The sequence below is a fragment of the Aotus nancymaae genome, unplaced genomic scaffold (genome assembly GCF_030222135.1).
Source record: "Aotus nancymaae isolate 86718 unplaced genomic scaffold, 86718_ANA_hifiasm-v0.15.2.pri h1tg000019l, whole genome shotgun sequence".
Taxonomy (NCBI): Eukaryota; Metazoa; Chordata; class Mammalia; order Primates; family Aotidae; genus Aotus; species Aotus nancymaae.
Genome location: NW_026988431.1, coordinates 45,661,748 through 45,683,258, shown reverse-complemented (window position 1 = coordinate 45,683,258; position 21,511 = coordinate 45,661,748). Strand labels below are relative to the sequence as shown.

At 36.1% G+C, this 21,511-nt stretch overlaps 1 protein-coding gene across 50 annotated transcripts in view; it reads right to left on the bottom strand.

The window, feature by feature from the left end:
• Positions 1–21,511, bottom strand: part of MBNL1 (muscleblind like splicing regulator 1) — a 209,163-nt gene that overhangs the window by 98,654 nt on the left and 88,998 nt on the right. For 5 of the 50 annotated variants that reach the window (XM_064378833.1, XM_021669544.2, XM_064378837.1 and 2 more), the window contains exon 3: positions 19,656–20,211. The exons of 43 other annotated variants lie outside the window; for them this stretch is intronic. The gene's annotated coding sequence lies outside the window, so the exon portion shown is untranslated. Of the gene's footprint in view, positions 1–19,655; positions 20,534–21,511 lie in introns of all 50 variants that reach the window. 2 more of the 50 variants (XM_021669543.2, XM_064378835.1) reach the window with 1 other exon arrangement.

Here is a 21,511-nt window from a genome sequence, read left to right as displayed (position 1 = left end):
CACAGCTCTCTGCTTCAATCACTTTACATCATCTCACTGAAGCTTAGATTCCCCTAATGAGTAACTTTACTCACTCATATCAGTCTATAGCCAATGTCCTGTGGGAGTAGTAACTTAAGGAGGCAAGAATAAGGTGGGAAAATGCAACACTTGCCATCTGAGTTTCAATTTCTCTAACACAGTTGTCTACATGCCCTTTCTCCTGCTCCACTCTACTTTCCCAAAACACACACACATATACCCTTAAAACCCCAATTATCGTATTACTGAAATAACAGTAGTGTTTAACCATTCCTGCCCACATCAACCCATGGCTGACTTCCCTGCTTCTACAAGACTCCATCTCAAAGTTAGGAACGTAGTACTAAGAATAAGGAAGCATGAGAAAACTGCTACCATGATTTATATTTACATAACAGTATTATTGTATAAACAACTCACAACAGCCATTTGAAGTAATCACGGCAGATGCTACCTTGTTTTAGCAATAAGGAAATTGGCTCAGAGATGTAAAATGTCTGTTCAAAGATCATATAACTAAGGAGTAGCAATGGTCTTGACTATAATCGTGGGCTTCTGAAAACTGAATTCTGCCTCCTTCCTTGTGTCACTATTAAGAATAGTAGCTAATAATATCACAATCCACAGCTACCATTCTTGAAGTTCTCTATGGGCTTGTACTATAATGGGCTCTCTATTCATATTCTCCCACCAGCCTAGAGAGATGGGTAAGACATGTTTTGTAATTCAGGATGGCATGATCTCTGTTGAGAAAATGAGGAAAGTGAAGATCAACATTTACGTCAATAGCATGGTAAATTTGAGGTTTAAAATCAAGTCTGCTAATTCCTAGACTGTCTCTACCACAGGACCCACTGCATTTGATATTAAAAGCATGGTAACATCACAAGGGAAATGCATTACTTTGCATTAAGATACGCCTGGGGAACAGTAAGAACATACACATACACACATATACAATACACACATATGCCCAGATCCTCTCTGGAATACAGAATAGAAGTAATTGTATTTTTATCATTTAAAAATGAAAAAGGAGGGCCAGGTGCAGTGGCTCACACTTGTAATCCCAACACTTTGGGAGGCCAAGGCAGGTGGATTATGAGATCAGGAGTTCAAGACCCGCCTGACCAACATGGTGAAATCCTGTTTCTACTAAACATACAAAAATTCACTGGGCATGGCTGTAATCCCAGCTACTCAGGAGACTAAGGCAGGAGAATTGCTTGAACCTGGGAGGTTCAAGTGAGGTTGCAGTGAGCCAAGATCAGACCACTGCACTGCAGCCTGAGTGACAGAGCAAGACTCAATCTCCAAAAAAAAAGAAAGAAAAGAAAAAGGAAATAATTTCTACAATGTAAAGATCTGAAGGTATAGTTACATTATTTTATACCATACAATTAATTTCAGTTTGCCAGGTATAATATACTTCTACACATATGCCCCGTCAGAGGGCTCCACTTCTCCTAAATAAGTTATCACAAACAGTTGAACATTTTACCCTTAAAAAAATAGGAAAAGGCGGGTAGAGTGAAAAACAAGATATATTATCTAAATCAGGACAATTTAGGTCGGGCATGATGGCTCATGCCTGTAATCCCAGCATTTTGGGAGGCTGAGGCAGGTGGATCACTTGAGGTCAGCAGTTCAAGACCAGCCTGGCCAACAGGGCAAAACCCCTGTCTCTAGTAAAAATACAACAAATTAGCTGGGCACGGAGTTGGACACCTTTAATCCCAGCTATCAGGGTGGCTGAGATGAGAATCACTGCAATCCAGGAAGTAGAGGTTGTAGTGAGCCGAGATTACACCACTGCACTCTAGCCTGATGACCGAGTGAGACTCTGTCTCAAATAAATAAATCAGGACATTTTAAAGAGTGGACTTTGTCAGGCAAACCTAGACTAGGAAGCTTTCTCACCTCCATAACACATTCTAGTATTCAGCTGTTTCTTTCAAAAAGCAGACTCTGGTCAATATTTTTATAAAGCAACAATAGTCTTATAAAAGTTTAGTGCTATTGGTAGCACATAAAAACTGTGGAAAGTATTAATTCTAATTGATCTCATTAAAGAACAGAGTAATAATTTTTTCAGGCAGCTTTTTTTTTTTTAATTTAAAGGGTATGCTGGGATATCTGTTTATCTTAGTTTAAGAGTATTAAAATTGCACCTCAGCATAAAGCATAAGTTAGGGAGTTTTTTTTTCTTCTTAGCATACATTTTAATGAGTCAGAGAATGATTTCATAAAGCCATGAAAACTTCACACCATTCTGGAATTCTTGCTTCTTCCCATGAGAAACAAAGTGTTGTGAAATGGAGGGCAGAAGCAATTTTGTATATCTTTCTTTTTAAAAAAACTGGCTCTTTTTTCTCTGTGTTGTAGAAAGGTATAAGGCCATGCTGGCCGCCCCGTGATGGCTGTTTATTGACTGACTTGGCACAACACATGTTGCACATACGACCTTGTGCTGCTCTCCATGCTATGATTTTGGTTATATCACCTAGAATACTGAAATTGGTGAAAGCAGATGAAATCATACTTGGGAAAAAAGTCACACACATTTAGTAGATAATTTTCATAATTATTTTTGAAGTGTTGACTCTTCAGTAGTACAGTAAGTGAACACTACCATTCAGTATAATCATCCAAATTTTGGACTATAATAATATGGTCTTGCCTAACTGTGTCATAACTGTTGCACATTAATAAAAAACTGCATTTTTCTAATTGAATGCTCATTGGACAATGGAAAAACATGAAAAAAATGGTTAATTCCATGATCTTATAAAATGTGTTTTAAACTTAAATAACATGCACTTAAACTAAAATAGAAATTGTGTCAATTTCCAGGATTACCAAATACATGTAACAAACCAAAGATTAAAATATTTTGCTTCATTTTATTCAACTGATATCGAAGTATAATCACTTTGATTTTTATTTTAGTCTAAAATTTATGTATGTCCTAATTATGTAATCCTTGTAGGTTTAAATTTGTAAAGCCAAATTAAACTGGACACAGGCACTGTTCTAGGCATTTGTGTATATACTAAGTCATTTAATTCTCATAACAACACTGTAAGATAGATAATATCAATTGCCAAGTTGACTGAGACAGTATGAAGTCAAGCTGGTAAGAAGCCTGGCTCTATAGTCCCAGCACTAATCACATTGCTATTTTGCCTCTCAGGCATTTGGGCAGATCTCACTTTTTTTTTTCATACTTTCTTTTAATTGTTTGCTCATTCCTTCACTCAATGCATTAAGCATAAAAGTACCAAGCTCTGGAGGAATAATGATGAATAACAGAAATTTCTGCCTTTCAGTAGTCCCAAGTTTGGTAAGTAGATTCAACTTTTGATGAAATAATTATAATTCACTGAGAAAACTGCTGAAAATAGGTAAACATTTCTATAGAAGCAAATATTAAAGGGGAATCATTTAAACAATGAATTTCAATTTCATCATCTGTAAAACTGGCACTAAGTAACAAGTATTTATCTCTGAAAATATATAATTCTATAACATGATTAAACATGCTAAGAGGGTATTAACTTTTCTTAAATAACAATATGTGCTCTGTTTTATTCTATATAAATCAAAGGCTTCAGTGCAGCTTTTTTTAATGTGGTAAAAATTATAAAATTAGAGTGAAATAATTGGGAATGTAAAACTCCAATGTAAAATATTTGCTTTATTATTTTTAAAACTGAAGAGACCCCAAATATAGAATTAAGCAATAGAAATCTTTTATAGTTCTTTCATTAATCTGTATGATCCACAAACTCAAGTATGCAATTTTTTTTTTTTAAGAGACAAGTTTTGCTCTGTCACCCAGGCTGGAGGGCCATGACACCACCACACCTCACTGCAGCCTCCACCTCACAGGTTCAAGTGATCCTTCTGCCTCAGCCTCCCAAGTAGCAGGGACCACAGGCAGGAGCCACCATGCTCAGTTGTAATTATTATTTTTAGAGATGAGGTCTTGCTATGTTGCCAAGGCTTGTCTTAAACTCCTGGGCTCAGGTGATCCTTCCACCTCAGTCTCCTAAGGTACATAATATTTTAATAGCAAAGCACTTCTCTGCAATGCAGCCATTTTAAAAAATGAATTCAATCCATATATCATTAAAGCTTCATATAGGACAGACTGGTAAGAGACCATAAATAAAAACTATTGTTCAGTCCTCAATTAGATGCCTCACTCTTGATTATACTTTCAACAACAATTTAGTCTACTGTGTATTTCTTTCTCCCTCAATGAATCTCTATCAGGTAGCAACCAAATTACCTCTTCCACTTAAATTGGGGGATTAAGTTGCACTAAGTTGGTGGCAAATTATTCTAGCCAAGGGACACTAAGCATAAATGGTGGTTTGATTTCCCAGAAGAGATTATTGAAAACCAAAGTTCTTTTCCCATCTCTCTCTGTCACAGCTTCAGTCACTTTGGAAGTCATATGTCAGAGGAAGACAGAGTAAGCTTGGATTCCTGAGTAGTTAGATGAAAGAGTATTCCAACCAAGTATTTTCAGGAGGAGTAAAATCAAGTGGCTGACAAAAAATTTTATAGCTTTATATATGTTAGGAATTAAAATAGCTACAATTTTTCACTTCAAATTTAATATTGAGTCTAAAGCCATAAAATGGCAGACGGTTCATAATATTTCTATACCTATTCAACTCTACTTTGCAAAATATATTATTGATCATTTATGGGAAAAAAAAGTGGACAGTAGAGACCAAGTACGTGCTTAAAGCAATGCTGGACATTTACTAAGTACTTTTGAATCTCCAAAATATAATCTGAAAATATCATAATAGTAGCTAACATTTAATAAGGCTTTATCGTGTGTTAGACCCTGTTTGCATGCTTTTTGTGTTTCACTTCATCAAATTTCTTTTTGTTTTGTTGTTTTTGTTTTTTGAGACAGGGTCTCACTCTTGTTGCCCAGGCTGGAGTACAGTGGCCCCATCTCAGCTCACTGCAACCTCCGCCTCCTGGGTTCAAGCAATTCTTCTGCCTCAGCCCCCCAAGTAGCTGGAATTACAGGCATGCACCACCACACCCGGCCAATTTTTGTATTTTTAGTAGAGATAGGGTTTCTCCACGTTGGTCAGGTTGGTCTTGAACTGCCGACCTCAGGTGATCCACCCACCTCCAGCTCCCAAAATGTTGGGATTACAGGAAGGAGCCACCGTGCCCGGCCCATCAAATTTCTTAAAATTCATTTCAGCGAAGAATTTTAAGTAACCCAGTGTTACAGATGACACAACTACAGCTTATAGTAACTTGTATCTGATTGCATAGCCAGTGATTCCTCAGGCCAGAATTCAATACCAGTAGTCTGACTTCAAGCCCACTGCCTTAAAATACCTCCTATAAGTGTTTACATATAAAAAGATGTTTTTAAAATTGTTATACCCTGTATGTACAAGCAAAAAAGGTCACGATTTGACAAATATACTCAAACTGTGAAATTTCACCTTTAATAAAACTTGAAAACCTGTAACTTATAGGAAAAACAGCAACCATAAAACAAACGCTAACATACTACATGTTTTCTAAATGAGAGGCATAGACAACATTTATATTTAGTTAACTTTTGCTTAGAGTTATTTTTGCTATGTAAGAATCAGAAGATACAATCCAACTATTCTAATCAAGGGATTTCTATGAATCAGATGAAAGATAATTACATAATCAAATTTCATTTCTTTGATATAAATCATAGCATTTAACAACTATTTGCCTTGAAAATTTTTGTCTTTTCATAATTTTTTTTTCAGTTAAATGTTTCTATTTATTACAATGAAATATAGTTACAACTTATCTGGCTTTGGATGTATGTACTTCTGAACTCTTAAGTTATGTTTGGTTATGCAGTAACTTTATTAACCAGAAAAAAAAAACTCTGATACATAATAATCTGTCCCATTCATTAGAAATTGAGGATTTGTTTTGGAAACAGCTTTGAGGTTCACCTAGGTAGCTAATTAGTCATCAGCTTTGCACTATGATCAACAAGCAAGGCTACAAAACTTCTTCCCCTGAGAACACTGACTTTGGGGGTTACTGAAATACATTAGAACACATACATGGATAACACATGTCCTCTGCCCTCACAAAATTCAGTCGAGGTGGGCCTACATGGCAAAGTTAAAATAAAATATTTTTTAAAAGAATAAAGAAAGGAGTGTGGACCCAAGGCAGAGAACCACTCAAATGACAAGGATGACTGAAATGAAGGTAGTATTAGGCAATGGAATCTGGCTAAGTACCTTTCATTTATGTCTCTCAGAAAGTTTTTGGTTCATCTTCCATTGAAGGCCAACCCCTCTAACTCACTTTTTAAAAATCTCTTCTCAACTTCTCTGACATTTCCCTATTTTAGCAATTTGTCATTCATTCTTTCACTCTTGACTGACTGTTGCCCCTTCCCTTAGTGAAAAAGACACATTTCCACTATTCTGCAGTGGAATAACTCCCACTGTTCTACAACAATCTCTTCTGTGCTGAGTACTTCAGCCGACTCTCACTTTTCTTATTATTATTGAATTTCTTTATAGAGTTGTCTGAATGTGTTGAGGCCTCATGCCCTATCTCCCGATTTACTAGTGACTCATCTTCTTGGAATCTGGTTTACAATCTGAATTCTACCTTCCCTCTCCCAATTCTACTCACCTGCTTTCAAAGATTACTTTCCTTTTCACTGCCAGAGTGATTTTTTCTCATTTCTTGTCTTCTCTGTAGCATAACTAGTTACTTCCTGGTTTTTCTCTTTTGACCTGGCAAAGTGCCATCCTCATTTACCTGCTATGTATTAACCTACTCATTCTCTGACACTTTCTTTTGATTCTCCTCCTTTCTCACTGCTGGTTATAGAGAGATGCACCAAGGTTTGTCTTTAGATCCCTTCTTCTTACTGTACACTCTCTCTGGGTATTTTCTTTCTGTAACAGCAACTATCAGTTCTACGTAAACAAGTTTCAGATGTTTTTCTGTAAATTTAACCCTCCCAAACCTACATGTTCTCCCTAAAAAGAAAGATAAAATATCAATTTTAACACCTATATCTCTTATCTTAGCAAAGGGCAATGCTCCAGGCTTAGTCATCCAAACTATAAATCTTGAGGTTATTTTCTGCTAACCTTCCTACCTACATGTTGAGAAATGAGTGATAAAACAGTAGCATTAAAAACACATACACACACATACATTTACTGTGCCCACTTTGTAATGCTTTTTTACTTCTTTGAAAGCAACACCTCAATTTTCCTGAAATATCTTTGAGTAGGTTATGCAATTTTATTGTTTAAGATGGAGTGCTATTTAAAAAAAAGGAACTAAATACTTTCTTCTTATTAGGATGACTAATAGATTAGTCAGAAATTATATCCAGCACTTCTAGTTGAGTGATTTCCTCTAGTAGCAAGAGTAAAAATTTTTTGTAGTGCAGCTCAGAAAAGTCAGACACTAGCATTTCAGTAATCTGTTTGGTGTCCATTTGTTTTTTCATTTTTTTTTTTTTTTTTTTTTTTTTTTGAGACGGAGTTTGGCTCTTGTTACCCAGGCTGGAGCGCAATGGCGCGATCTCGGCTCACTGCAATCTCCGCCTCCTGGGTTCAGGCAATTCTCCTGCCTCAGCCTCCTGAGTAGCTGGGATTACAGGCACGCGCCACCGTGCCCAGCTAATTTTTTGTATTAGTAGAGACGGGGTTTCACCATGTTGACCAGGATGGTCTCGATCTCTTGACCTCGTGATCCACCCGCCTCGGCCTCCCAAAGTGCTGGGATTACAGGCTTGAGCCACCGCGCCCGGCCTGTTTTTTCATTTTTTAACATGCCATGGATATGTTACACTCAGCTATTCGTTTAACAAGTAAGAAGTTTTCAGTTGTTCTAGTCACTAAATAACGCCACTGATGTTTGCAATTTTTTTCAATTTTTTTCAATTTTTTTTTTTTTTTTTTGAGACAGAGTTTCGCTCTTGTTACCCAGGCTGGAGTGCAATGGCACGATCTCGGCTCACCGCAACCTCCGCCTCCTGGGTTCAGGCAATTCTCCTGCCTCAGCCTCCTTCAATATTTTTTATGTACTTTCTCAAACTATGAAACAAGACACTGTAGGTAATGTTAAGTCAAAATTTAGCCCCATGAATCAGCACTAAGATAAATAAAGGCAGTAGGTACAATTACACAGTAACTCCTGAAGAACTGTTATTCAAGTATTTCAAACATGTGCAGTGTGCCTGTACATATATACTCTATTTAGCACAAGGGATACATTCTTAGAAAATGGGCCCCAGGAGAGGTGCCAGAACTTAGGCTAACGTGATCTTGCTTCCCAGACAGCCACAGTTCATCCCTTCTCTTCTAATTCCCACCTCAGTTTATTTCTGTAAGCATGCATCCTGTTCCCAAGAGGTAGCAAGACTTATTATACTCTCTGTAATGTCCTAAGACTTCCAACAAGCCCCAATCTCATATTTCACCTGCTTCCCCAACCTTTTTCTCAAGCACTTAAAAACCTTCTATGATTGTGTCAAGTCCAGTGCATTTTTCTACACCAAAGACACCCAATACACTTTGGGTCTTGCTGCAATTGCTGCTGCCAGCTAAATGTTAGAAGTACAAAGCGCTCTGCCTTCCTATAATAATCATTACTATCAAAATCAAATGAAAATGGGGCTAGTAAACACACTAAATTCTTCTAAACCACTATAATTTTCTTAACCCACTTCTGTTTATTTTATTTCGGATGTGACTACATGGGCCAATGTTTATTTTTAGAATAGCACTAACTGACCTCTTGCTTATGATTTGTGTTTTCTCATCTCCTGATTTTCAAAAGCTCTATGAATGTAGGGTAATTCAACCTACATAACAATAAATTACATCCAAAAGATTATGATTGTACTGTAACAACTGCCTATTACCACATGAGAAAATGAGAAATTTCACCAGGGTTATTTCAGTGAATTATTTGTAGTACTTTAAAATAAGTATTGTTTCCTAAAAATGATAAACAGGAAGAAAAATGTGTTACCTACTGAGTTTATCCATTTACTTGTTTACTTAATTCACTCACTCATTGATTTCCACTAGCACATACTCATTTATTCAGTAAATACACATTGGCTTATCCCTGTTTGAGCAAATAAAATTTTTTGTTGATAGAGTAACTTCTATATTCTCCAGTATCTGTTAAAAATACATTTTTCTCCGTAAGGGACAGATGCTTCTTTGTTTTCTGTTCCCTATCTTTCCTCCCATTACATTCCTTTTCTCTTTTGGAAGGTATGTAACTCTTTGGACAACAGAAATTATTCTCAAAATTGTAGACTAAATAGTAAATATCATCTTAATTTTTAAAATCTATGACTCATCTTGGAGGAAAAGAAAAGTCTGTATTCTCTTCACCTACCTCATTGTTATTCTAAATAGATTAAAATTTATACTACCAATTATACTTATAAAAACAATAATTATACTTTCAATTTTAATGTTTATGAGAGCAACATACAGTTGTGGGACTCGAGCAGAATTCATAAAAAGATTGCCTTTTCACAATTTTTAAACTTGTATTTATATTGCTTCCCAGATAAATGAGTTACTTCACAGAGACGAATATCAGTTTACAAAAAGTACTGTGCTGTGCCTTATCTTTATTAGATTTGTGTAACCAAGAAGGCAAGATGGTGGTGGGTATGCCTCAGAGAAAACATGACACACACAAAGTAACATGGTGATCAGATGGGGACCTGTCACAGGAAGCCAAGTAACTTACTCCAAGTCCAGTGCTTTGTCCACTGTTTTCTTATGATTTTCAGTCTTTGCTGTAAAGCTCCTGACTTCCTGCCAAACACATTGAGAGCCTTCAACGTAAACTAACCTGACTCTGCAAGGGTTGACATATTTGAGCAACAGGCAGAAAATGGCCTATTTGAAGGCATAAGAGACATGAAACCTAAATTTAAAATACATTTGACAGAAAAACTATAACCTAAAGGTGACTAAAAGTATAATTTTAACTCAATTTGAGGTTCTATAAAAATATTTTTTTTAAAAAAAGTGTCAATGCTTTTAAAAAATTCATTTTTTCATGTTACTTTTCAACTGATGGAAAATATTTTAAAATAATTTTGGTTCTATAATGAACATAAATCAAACTTTCCTCTGAGTTGAAACTTCCTTTTTAAAGGGATCTCCTCCCAAGTAGCAATTTTAATATAGTATAGTTGGGTATTTTATTGTCATATGAGTTTTTACTGTTTGTTTACAAATATGTCAGCATAGCTCCAAAATTATAATTACATTAAAAAGTATGAGCTCAATCTCTCAATCCTAAACTTTATAAATACAATATAGATAACTTATTTATTTATTTATTTATTTATTAAATTGTAGAGACAGGGTCTTACTATGTTGCCCAGGCTTGTCTCAACGTCCTGGACTCAAGTAATTTTGTGGAGGATTCACTCAAGTGGGAGGATTCCCACTGCAGCCTCCCAAAGTGCTGGGATAACAAGCGTGAGCCACCATGCTTAAATTCTTTTGTTTTTTTAAAAGTGATTTGAAACAATTTGGTAATGGAGACTGGTATAATGTCACTATACCTATTGAGGTAACAGAGACATGACAGCTTTCCAACCCAAGGTCAGCAATAAATGAAACAGCTTATGAAACCCTCACTATTTTAGTATTTTAAATTGAGAATGACGTATTTTTCTCTTGGGAAAGAAATAATCTTCATTTTTGATGTAAATGATCATGGTGGCTTCAAATGGCCCAGGCAAACTTCAAAACAAAACTGCAGGACCACATTTTCTAACCTGAAAATAGTAATATAAGGTCTAAATAAGTGAAATTGGATTTAACTTATTCAAGGAAAAATATGTGGTTATCCTGTATCTAGTCAGTAGATTTATTCAGTAAAATAATAATTCTCATAAAATAAGCTCTTCTGAGAATAATGGGACAATATGGCAAAAATCAAGAAGAAAGAAAACCGCATTTTAAAACTTATGATCCTCATTTATGTGAGAGTTACGAATATTTAAAGAATACAAATAAATGATTTAAACAGATATTGGTAGAAATTTCTGACTCTATGACATTGAGATGCGGAATCTATTTTGGGTGGATACAGTTGAGGATCATTTTCTATGTTTTCCAAAGGGACACTATATTACTGCAAACATTGCCCAAGGATATCACTTCACGTTATTTTTTGCCTTCAGCTTAGCTGTCTCGCCTCATTCATTTGCAAACTTTTGTACATTGTGGACCCCATCCTACCACACGAATTTGACCTCTGGCACTTGACATCTTGACCAGGAAAAACTTCCACTGACTTACAGTTGTACCTTTTCCTAAGATTGTCAATTCCCATCAGTCCTACCTCATAAAACAGGAAGCTAAATAACAACTTCTGCTGGAGACAAAACATAAAACAAAAAGAATAGCAAAAAACAAACAAAAATCCAGCCTATTGAACACTGTTCTAAGTGGTTTACGTTTATTAATTTATTTGATCCTCAAAGCAATCCTATTATTCTTTTATTAAAACTCATTATATAAAGATTAGAAATCTGAAGCTTAGAAAGCTCTAGTAATTTGCCCAAGGTAGCAGAACCAGTAAATGGCAGAACTAGGGATTGAGCCCATGTTATCTGGCTCTAGGGCCAATGCTTTTAACCATAAAGCTAAGCTAGTACTGCACCTTTGCAGTTCTACTTGGGAATGATGTGAAAATTAGTAGTTTCTGCAAATTATGTCTAATGCATCATCAATGTTTTACACATACACACACAGAGCAGTTTATACAGCTGCCTTTCTAAATAAAAACAGTACTTGAAGAATATTTGGCTTGTTCCATGTGTAATTTTTTAAATTGAAAGATGGTTTAAACATGCATCTATCAAAGGCCTATTGCCACATAGGAAATCAAGAATGATGATGATTACCAAACACCGCTCACTTTATTTATAACATTTTCCCTCTTGGTGTTGACACTTTTATTTCTAATGACAAAATTCTCCTCAGGGAGAGATTCGACTGATTTAATTCAAGCCATTCCATCTTACGCTTTTAAGGGGGTAAAATAAAGCAGATTAAACTACCAAGAACATATCCGGGATAAGGGCTGGGAAAAGAAAAGCTGGTACTCAAGGTATGTAAGTTACTTTATATGTAAAGGGTTTTACGGTGAGTTTAACTTTTGCTAGTTAATACATACTGCTTCAATAATATCCCAAACGTATTACCTAATTAAAACTCCCATGGTGAATTTCCAAAATAAACTAAAAACAGGCATTAGAAAATTAAGAAAAAAAAAAAAAAAACACTCCCAGGGTAAGTGAAGCAAAACAATGTTTTTATGCCCAAATGGTACGCTAGACCTAGATACAATTCAGGCACACACAGCCATGAAAGTGAAGAATTAGATAATACAGAGAATTAATGTCGTATAATTTCACTCTAGTATGACTCTTCTATAGTAAGAGCAAAAGCATGGGCGTCTTGTGTGTTTTTTGTGCACATTTGTGTATATAGAGAGAACAGGAAGGGAAGAACAGCAAAAGAAGCCATTTTACAGGCACATCTGAAAATAATAATAGCACAAATGGACTCTACATTCTACAAAATAAGGTACATGTGTAAGTGACCATTTCTCTTCAGACTTAATATTCTGCTTTCACAACAATGTACATTTTTTAAAGCAAAAATCTTTAAATGTGTAATAATAACTTAGTGCTTGATTTAAGAGATAGTTCTTGAGAAACCAGAAAGTTCCACACTGATAGGAGCACTGGTGTAATACATGGCCTTTTTCAAATTAAGAAGACACAAATGTTCATGGAAACATTTGGTTTGAGTTTTACTCTCAGTTTAACTTTTTTAAACAACCTTCCTTCGGGTGTCAGCACACAATATCCAGCGTTTTAATACAAGGTTCTAATGTGTCTGGCTTAAATACACTGGGCCAAATCATTGCAACGCCTGTTAGAACTACCTAAAATCACCTTGTGGCAACCACTAAACTCTACTACATCTCCCATTAGTACACATGGCATCCTGATTTATTTATCAGAGAAGGCATGGTTAGGGCTCAGAAGTAGTGTCATGGTCCAAAAAAAGTATGAGTTTCTGCTTTGTGGTTTCTTTTGTTGTCTCAACATAAAGTGGTTTAACACTAAGCATAGTTAATTCTCTTTGTTCTTTTTATTGTTTCACGTTTTTAAACTGAGATTGTGACCGAAAGATGTTTTCACCATGTTTCTGGAAAAAATATATCAAACAAGGAGTAAAATATAGTTTAAAAACAAACCTCAAAGTTATACCAATCACCCCCAAAAATGTCACCTTTTACACTTCCACTCTGACTTCCCACATCATCCATGTAAGTTCTTAATGTTTATACATACAAATTTCAATTTTATAATATTACAAACATAAAATCCTATTTTAATAACCTATTTATAAGGGCATATATCAATGGCACACTTATAAATACACTTTTCCTCAAGTCTCTGGTACCAAATTGAGTTTCTAGTGCCAGAAATACTATTTTTCACTGTATGAAAAATATAAATGGATTCCAATGGCTTTCAATTCTTTAAATATGTCATCTGCTTACAACATTTTTTAAACAATTTGTAATACTTTATTCCTACATTTACTGAATAGGCTACACTGACAGTTTCAACTCTGCCCAGTTCCTAAAACAGTCATTACGAAGGCTACGCACCCTCAGCTCCATAGCACCCCCCACCATCCCCAGGACATTCTATGCTTTCCGCACTGCAGTCTTGCTTTCTAATCCCTTTGATGGCATGAGATCCTTAAACAAGTTCTTCTGTGCCATTTTTGGATCTTATGCTCTTATTTGTCAAACATGCATTGAGTGCCCACTGTTTCCCAGACACTGTTCTAGAGTTCCAAATAAGTATGATATACATCCTCAACCTCAAGGAGTTCAGAATCTAGTAAGGGAGGCCAAATACCTAAGCTCCACGAATTCAAGAAGTCCCTGCTGTGACTAGGATTCAAGGTTAAACCCTGTACATGTGCAGATATTGCAGGATTGGGGCATAGGTACACACATGCCATGGTGGTTTGCTGCCTCCATCCCCCCGTCATCTACATCAGGCATTTCTCCCAATGTTGTCACTTCCTAACCTCCCCACCCCCTGACAGACCCCAGTGTGTGATGTTCCCCTCCCTGTGTCCATGTGTTCTCATTGTTCTACTCCCGCCTGAGTGAGAACATGCAGTGTTTGGTTTTTGGTTCTTGTATCAGTTTGCTGAGAATGATGGTTTCAGATTCATCCATGTCCCTACAAGGGACATGAACTCATCCTTTTTTATGGTTGCATAGTATTCCATGGTGTATATGTGCCACATTTTCTTTGTCCAGTCTATCATTGTTGGGCATTTGGGTTGGTTCCAGGTCTTTGCTATTGTAAACAGTGCTGCAGTGAACATACATGTGCATCTGTCTTTATAACAGAATGATTTATAATCCTTTGGGTATATACCCAAAGTAATGGGATCACTGGGTCAAATGGTATTTCTATTTCTAGATCCTTGAGGAATGGCCATATTGTCTTCCACAATGGTTGAACTAATTTACACTCCCACCAACAGTGTAAAAGTGTTCCTATTTCTTCACATCCTCTCCAGCATCTGTGGTCTCCAGATCTTTTAATGGTCATCATTCTAACTGGTGTAAAATGGTATCTCAATGTAGTTTTGATCTGCATTTCTCTAATGACCTGTGATGATGAGCATTTTTTCATATGTTTATTGGCCGCATAAATGTCTTCTTTTGAATTGCCTATTCATATCCTTCACCTACTTTTGGATGGGGTTGTTTTATTCTTGTAAATCTGCTTCAGCTCTTTTAAATTCTGGATGTTAGCCCTTTGTCAGATGGGTAGGCTTGCAAAAACTTGTTCCTATTCTGTTGGTTGCTGATTCACTCTAATGATTGTTTCTTTTGCTGTGCAGAAACTCTTAAGTTTAATTAGATCCCATTTGTCTATTTTGGCTTTTGTTGCCATTGCTTTTCGTGTTTTAGTCATGAAGCCCTTGCCTATACCTATGTCCCGAATGGTAAGGCCCAAGTTTTCTTCTAGGGTTTATATGGTGTTAGGTCTTATGTTTAAATATTTAATTCAACTGGAGTTAATTTTAGTGTAAGGTGTAAGGAAGGGGTCCAATTTCACCTTTCTGCACCTGGCTAGCCAGTTTTCCCAACACCAATTATTAAATGGGGAATCCTTTCCCCATTGCTTGTTTTTGACAGGTTTGTCAAAGATCAGATGGTTGTAGCTGTGTGGTGTTACTTCCGAGATAAATATATTTTTAAAGAAACATTGATACTTCTATCAATTACTAAAAGCCAATATTTATTGGAGCTCTTTAAATGTATTAATATCATTTATTGTCCATGATAATGCAATACAACTGATACTATTTTTGGTTTAATATGTAGTCAGTGAACCTTAGAGGGGTTAAGTAACTTGCTTACTGTCACACACTGGATACCTCAATTTGAAAGTTTGCCCTAAACCACTAAACTATGCTACTTGACCCTTCAGCATACATGCCCATCCTTATTTACTTATCATAAAAGGTACATTTAGAGTTGAGAGGTAGTGTTATAATCCAGAAAGAGCATGAGTTTTGCTTTGTTGGTCCTGTTGTTTGTGGGAAGTGTGTGTGTGTGTGTGTGTGTGTGTGTGTGTTCTCTAGTTTTGTTTAGTTTTCCAGTAAGACAGAGTTGGGCCTGAGTTCTGACTCAGTCTATTTCTAGTTGTGTGACCTTGGGAACATTACATAATAACATCAACAATTTCCTGGCTATTTTCCATATGCTAGCCATTGTACTAAGTGCTTGGCATAGGCAGTCTCATAAAATTGAATCTTCATTAAAACCCTGAGAAGGAGATAATATTATTCATATTTTAGACAGGGTAAGATTATTGCTAAGAGAGGATAGGTCAAATAGCCAGTAAGTGAATGGCAATCCAAAATTGAGTTGGAAGGAGGTTCAGACAGAACCCCCTTGCTGGTACCATGCTATGAAAAGGGTTAGGACTGATTTGGGAACTGGCACTGATTGCCAGATTTACAACTTACAAGGACCTCTAAAAATGAACGGACTCTGGAGCCACAAGTCCTGAGTTTGAATCCTTGTGTCCAGCTGTGAGGCCTTGGGTTGGTTATCTGGTTTCTCTTGCTATCAGTTTCTTCATTTGTAAAGGTGAAATAATACTGCCTCAAGGTATTTTTGTGGAGAATAAATAAGATAATCACTGTAACAGGACCGAAGGTAGTAGGTAATCAATATATTATTACAATCCACTAAAGAGATCCTTTTAATTTTGAATAATTCTGATTCAGTGAGCTTTTATTTCCACTAATGAACAGGAATATTTTGTTTTTGAAGTGAAAAACTTCTCTAAAGTATCAAAAATGTCACTATCTGGGCTCGTTGCTATGTTTGTCATCTCTTTTAGTTGCTCTGCACACATCTTATTTTTATTTTCTACATGGATATGCCTAATGAGGCAAGAAATTTTATTTATTACAACAAAGGAAATAATTCTATCATCATAAAAGGCTTATATTTAACGTTTCTCAATCTCAGTTATAAATATTCTGCTCATCGTCTACTGGTATGAACAGCTCCCATGCTCTCCAAGAACAAAACAGAAAGGAAGGGAGGGAGTAAACAATGGGAAGTGAGAAATACAGTCTTATGAACTGAGTGATGGCAGAAATTCTCATAGAAATTATGATTGGGATTGAATCCTTATTTTGGGAATTAACACTCACTTCTAAGACTTTCAGTGATTACCTCATACTCTTTGTGAAATAAGTGTTATAAATTCCGACTCCCAAAGTACTTAAAACTATTTCTTCACATTGAACTTCCAAGAAAGAGAATTCATAATTTACGTTCTTATTTCTTGTCCCAAGGGAATTTAAGAGCTCTAGAAATAGAAAAGAAAAAATGCACTCTATAGGCCAACTTGTAAATAATGCTAACTACTAGCTTGAGGCTGTGTCACACATTTTTAAAAATTGTAAACTCACTATAAATGTTAAGAATAAAAGCATGAAAATTTTACTTTTCTGTTTCTACATATGAAAGAATGACCCATTTTAATGCACTATAAAGACTTTAAAACACTTCATTTAGTTATACTTTGAGGTCTAGAGGGAATAAACTTGAATATTTTCATGTGTGAATAAAATGCTTTAACAATCTTTTTGTTTTAAAAAATAAGCGTCCTACAGTTTGTGTCCCCTCATCAATTCACCCAGACCTTCAGGAAAGTGGTATAGGTGCAGGCCTGCTGCAATCTCCTGCCTGGTGAGAATTAGAAGAGAACAATGCAGGAGGATCCTGGCCCACTGGTGGCTTTATACTGGCTTGGCTTTGTCTATGCAGCACTGGCTACTTTAGGTGGCATCAGTGGCTATGTAAAAGCAGGTACTGTCCAGTCCCCCTCTGCTGGGTTCTTCTTCAGTGAGTTAGCAGCCTGGGTGCTTATCAGCTATCACAGGATCCAAAGGAACATTTGAGTTTTCCTATTTACATCTGGGATCTTGCTAGGCATTATGGGAATAAGATTCTATCCTTCTGGAAAATTTATGCTTGTGAGCTTAGTTGCAGGTAACTGCTGACATTTTCCAAACTTAGAAGTATGTATGGTGAACAGATCCTGTCACTTGTAGCTACATCTCAGCTTGGACTTACAAAAAATTGAAAATCTCCAAACTTCCACTATTTTTAATATATTCTGAAAAATAAGGCTATATTTTCACATTTTACTTAAATAAAAAACAAAAACCGAAACTGAACTTGGAAGGAAAAAACTCAGTCATCACCATTACGATCTTACAGAGGTGTCAAATATACAACACATTTACTATTGTTCAATTTTTGCGTGTTAATATTTTCTCCTCTTTTTCTTTTTGAGCCAAAGTCTTACTCTATTGCCCAGGCTGGAGTGCAGTGATGCCTGCAGCCTCAACCTCCTGGGCTCAAGCAACACTCCTGCCTCAGTCTCCTGAATAACTGGGACTATAGGTGCCTGCCACCATGCCCAGTTTGTTGTTGTTGTTTATTTCTTTATTGTTGAAGAGACAGTATCTTGCTATATTGCCCAGGCTGATCTCAAACTTCTGGACTCAAGTAATCCTCCCATCTTGATGTCCCAAATTGCTGAGATTACAGGGATAAGCAACCATGCCTGGACTTATCTCCTTTTTCTGAATCTATATGTAAAATCTCAAGGGATACAATGTTAGATGTCAGCACTGGGGAACCTGAAACCTTATGCTCTACTCAGAAGAACATGAAAGAAAAAGCTCTTTGAGATTTAGGATATCTGTTCTTTTGCTCATCTTACAGCACAGAACTACTCTGAAATAATGTTAAATGAAATGTCAATAAAAATAAAGCTTACTATAAATAAAAAGCATCTTCAAAAATACTATCAAAGATTATTTTTCATTTTGTTCAGCTATTAGTAAACATTTTTGTGTTTTATTTTTAAAAATTAAGTTGCATTTTTGGCCACTGAAATTAAAGGGTTTCAATGTTGTAGTAAGCTAATAGCCTTAATTTCAATGAGGGGAAGTCAATTAAGGAATAATGTTCATAATGAAAAGAAAACAAACAGGTTAAAAAAAAGAAGACCTGAACTGACAGTAAGGCCAACAATGATATCATATTAGAAGAGGTGTCTTAATATCACTTCACAGATAAATACCTGAAAATAGAGGCAAGGTTAAAGAAAAAGAGGAGGGGAATGCTAAATAACAGCTGCCACAAAAGTCGTAACACTGAAGAGGTGTTTTGTGTTGTTCACTTAAGATTCTGCTGATCTCTCTCATATACACACACACCCCCATCACCTCTCCACATATATCCTTCATCCAGATTATTTGTATCTATATGTAGTTAATTTTTTTCCCAAAGAGTAGAGGCAGGTGGAATAATCCCCTTTTAAAAACTAAAAATAAAGCATTAAAAGAAATCACTATATTTAGAATACTAAGCAGTAACTTTTGACAAAGGACAATAATGCATCCTTAGCACTACTAAGATCTGAACTGCTCTTCTAATTCCTTTGAATTAATAATGGATTCAGGAGTTTCAGCTTGAAGAATTTGAAGATATATTAATGTTTTTGGTTTTAAATATTAATACAGAGGTAAATAAAACATCGACATTTGAAAAGATAACTTCTATTTTATCCTTAACCATTTTAATTCTCAACAAGATTTCTCTTACTAAATATACAATGCAGATTGTGAAAACGTGCTTCACCAATCCTGAATCAAAAAATGAGATACAATATTTAAAAATCTACTCCATGCCAGATTTAATATAAATAAAACTAATGTGAATCTCACACAAAATTCCTGTAAGTGTTTTTAATAAGTAGTTTCCTAATCTAAGATTCATATTTTGGTTCTATCTATGAAACACAGAGTTCCCCAAGGACATTATCTAACTACTAGCTTACATTAAATCCATAGCTACAGGTTTTGTTTTGTTTTGTTTTTAGCTTCTAGAACAACTTCCTAGAGAAATCAGAATCTTACCTTTACATATCTTCTGGAGAGGTTTCTCGGTGCTTTGAAAACTCCTGAGGTCTATGTCAAACAGCCATTATCTTCCACTCAGAGTCTTAGGGGCTTGGAGAAATCCCAACACCTGCTGCTACCACTGAGTGTCCAGGCTAGGAAAGTTTCAGGGTTTTGACAGCAGGATCACTGAGCCATAGCCAAAGCTTGGGAAGCCTTAACAACTGAAAGCAAGTGTAGAGGGCAACATGGTACCCAGCATGGCGCTCAACTGTAGCAGCAGGGGAAGGAATGTTCCCCACTCTCACAAGGGTTTAGAGGCAGCCATCACAGAACCCAAGGTTCTGCCAATGGACAGGGCTGAGGAAGTGGAGACATGACCACACAGCGCAAGACCCTGGGAGAAGAGGAACAACTGGCACAGAGCTCAGGTAGTGCTTAAAAAGAATCACCAAGATTCCCGCCAGAACACAAGAAGCAATGGAGAAATGCAGCAAAATACATGGAGATAGGCCATTCTAGCACCCCATACGTAAGCCAAAAACATGGATGAGGTGGGTATGGAGATTTAGTTCTAGAAAGAAAAGTAAGGAATATATATTATAGCATACCTATTGCATTTAAGATTCAAAATCTAATAAGTGACATAAAAATACTGTATCTTGTCATCACAATCGTTAATTTACGAATACAAAAAAAAAAATCCCTGGGTGCTGATCCACAAGGCAGCAGAAATTAAAAGGCAACATTATTGGGAATTAGAGGAGAAAATGGAAAGACAAAGAGAAGGTTAAACAACTGATTTTTAAATTGAGAAATAATTAAAATTGTTTTAAATAAGTATGATATATATTTTATCAAACTCTTCACTTTCTATTATGATCAGATGAGGCAGACTGAAGGAATACAGTAAGAGAAGAAGACAAAGAAAGAGAGGCAAGTAGATGAGTGCAGACACATGAGAAAAACAAAAGATGGAAGAAAGAAAAACGATAAGGAAGAGGAAGAACAGACAATATGACTAAGTTAGTTAGTTTGTTTTTTTGTTTGTTTTGTTTGTTTGAGACAGAGTCTCACTCTGTTGCCCAAACTGGAGTACAGTGGTTCAATCTCAGCTCACTGCAACCTCCACCTCCTGGGTTCGAGCAATTCTCCTGCCTCCAGCCTTCCGAGTAGCTGGAACTATAGGCATGTGCCACCATGCCCAGCTAATATTTGTATTTTTAGTAGAGATGCGGTTTCAACATGTTGACCAGGCTGCTCTTGAACTCCTGACCTCAAGTGACCCACTTGCCTCGGCCTCTCAAAATGCTGGGATTACAGGCGTGAGCCACCTTGCTTGGCCAACTAATTTAGTTTTGACGCATTGCCAGATAAACTCACTGTCTTAGATTCTCCTGAATCTCTGCTTCATAATGTTGTTTTCCAAGGAGATGCTGGTAGCTTGTTAACCACTATCTACAGCTCTTTAACTACTCACAAGCCTTCAAGAACTCACCTTGCAGAGCCCACTGAATATTATATATTAAACAGCTACAAACAAGTGCTACTAAGACAATTTTGCTTTGATGAGCTGGATAAAATCAAGTCAGAGACACAGTATAAACTCTGACAGGACTTCAATAATTCCTAGTATGTATGAAATGAAAATAAAGATGATCAAGATCATTTAGGAGCTCTGAGTTTTTCAAGACGCGAAGCAAATTAACCATGAACTTTATACCTGTAAATAATTAAGAAGAAAAGCTACTGCCTAAACCAGTTATATGCGTGTAATTCTTGACTTTAGGTTATATCTACTTATAATTTCTTCTATTCCAAGGTATTTAGTTCTAAGATAACTAAAATAGTAACAGCAGTATATTGGTGACAAA